Raw genomic sequence first — 2,331 nt, forward strand, 5'->3', positions numbered from 1 at the left:
TTCCTTCCTTCCTTCCTTCCTTCCTTCCTTCCTTCCTTCCTTCCTTCCTTCCTTCCTCTCTCTCTTTCTTTCTTTCGAAAAGACATTTAATTGACTCACACTTCCACAGGCTGTACAGGAAGCAGGACTGGGAGGCCTCAGGAAACTTACAAGCACGGGGACAGGGTGAAGGAAAAGCAAAAACCTTCTTCGCATGGCAGACAGGGAGACAGAGAACAAAAGGGGAATTGCAAATCCTCTCTTAAACTTTAATTTTTCAGTTATGTAAATCAAGCCTATGGGTTTCTATTCTACAGATGAGAAAATCGGGGATTCAATTTCTTGAGCACTGATTTCCTTTCTTCAGTGATAGCTACTTTGAATTATTTCATTGTCATAACTGGCTGGAGCAGTTCTAGTCCTCAAAACATCCTTGAACGTTGTCATAAAAAATGGCTGCTTGTATTTATTTATGTCATAACATTTTATTTTGAATTCAGCAGGTCCGGTGGCTAACGAATTTAGTCACTACCAACACTATCTTTTAAATGGCTTGCAATATATCATTGGCTTATAATTGGATTTAGGATTAAGTGCGTTTAGGTTAAGAACACATAGAAGGGCACACCATGGAGCATTTTAGACGGTGATTCCAAAAGCTATTAGTACTGTCTGTGATGAGTTCATTTACTGTGTCTTTCACATGTTTGCTCAACAGATGAGCTGGTATTATGCTACATGTTGAGAAAACAATACTGAGAAACCAAAACATGCTACCTAACCTAATGGGCTGTCAGGACTGTGGACAGGGAGGGAAGGAGGATGCTCCCTTAGGCCAGTGCACTGTGGCACCTGGACAAGTCTAGGAGCTATTCAAAGTTTCTGGGATGAAGCCACTCTGGAGAGGGTAGGCAGCATAGGTAGGTTAGGTGTCTGAAGGCTTTCAACACAGCCAGGACTGTGACTGCTGCCCCTGTAGAAAGAACTCTATCACCCTCCTTGGTTCAGGCTTTTCCAGTTCTACCTCCACCTTCCCTTTCTTATTACTCATTTGCCCTGAGGCCTTCTGCCAAGGGTTTCTCTCTCTCTCTATTTTTTTTTTTTTTTGAGATCAAGTCTCACTCTTGTCTCCCAGGCTGGAGTGCAGTGGCATGATCTCGACTCACTGCAACCTCCACCTCCCGAGTTCAAGCATTCAAGCAATTCTCTTGCCTCAGTCTCCTGAGTAGCTGGGATTACAGGTGCCTGCCACCACGTCTGGATAATTTTTTTTTGTATTTTTAGTGGAGACAGGTTTCATCATGTTGGCCAGGCGGGTCTGGAACTCCTGACTTCAGATGATCCATCCACCTTAACCTCCCAAAGTGCTGGGATTATAGGCTGAGCCACAACGCCCAGCCAGGTCTCTCTCTTTGGCTTGCTTCTTTGGATGGACAACCCTGGACTTATTACTGTGGCCTTTGATTCAGTATCACCACAAATCACTACATCTTGGACTGAGCTTCTGAACTGCAGCTTTGGGGCAAGAAGTACCTCCTTGGTCTGTCTTCCCATACCAGACCCAGTGTTCCCAGCCTGTCCCTGCTCTAAGCACGGAATGTTTGTTTCCTTGTTTTATCTTTATTATATATATGTATATTTTAATTTTTATGGTTATATAGTAGGTGTATATATTTATAGGGTTTATGAGATATTTTGATATAGGTATACAATGTGTAATGATCACATCAGGGTAAATGAGGTACCAGCACTTCAAGCATTCATTTCTTTGTGTTACAAATGTTCCAATTGTGCTCTTTTAGTTATTTTTAAATGTACAATAAATTGTTGACTATCGTCACTCTGTTATGCTATCAAACAATAGATCTTATTCATTCTATCTAACTATATCTTGTACCTGTTCATCATCCCCACTTCCCTTGTTTGCTTGCTTTTGAGAAGGGTATTAGCTTCTCAGGTGATCTCTGGTTACTTCTGCATAGGTGGAGAATGTGCATGTAGCTTCCTACTTTCCATGGAGATGGTCTACAGAGGACAGATAAACCCTGGCCTTCACTTTGAGGGTGAATGGTCAGGGAAGAGGATGTATATTCACATGAAAGCATAAAGCACTAGAAGCTGCCGTAATACGATGAGCGGGAGAATAAAATAAAAAACGCTGACTCTGACCAGGCGCGGTGGCTCACGCCTATAATTCCAGCACTTTGGGAAGCCAAGGTGGGCAGATCACTTGAGGTCAGGAGTTTGAGACCAGCCTGGCCAACACTGGGAAACCTCATCTCTACAAAAATGCAAAAAATAGCTGGGCGTGGTGGCATGTGCCTATAGTCCCAGCTACTCGGGAGACTGAGG

The 2,331-nt window shown here is 43.1% G+C and overlaps 1 protein-coding gene across 2 annotated transcripts in view; it reads right to left on the minus strand.

Moving 5' to 3' along the window:
• ITGA8 (integrin, alpha 8) overlaps nt 1-2,331 on the minus strand; it is a 205,515-nt gene that overhangs the window by 33,975 nt on the left and 169,209 nt on the right. The window lies entirely within an intron of this gene.

This window comes from Colobus angolensis, unplaced genomic scaffold (genome assembly GCF_000951035.1).
Source record: "Colobus angolensis palliatus isolate OR3802 unplaced genomic scaffold, Cang.pa_1.0 Scaffold133, whole genome shotgun sequence".
In the NCBI taxonomy this organism is placed as follows: Eukaryota; Metazoa; Chordata; class Mammalia; order Primates; family Cercopithecidae; genus Colobus; species Colobus angolensis.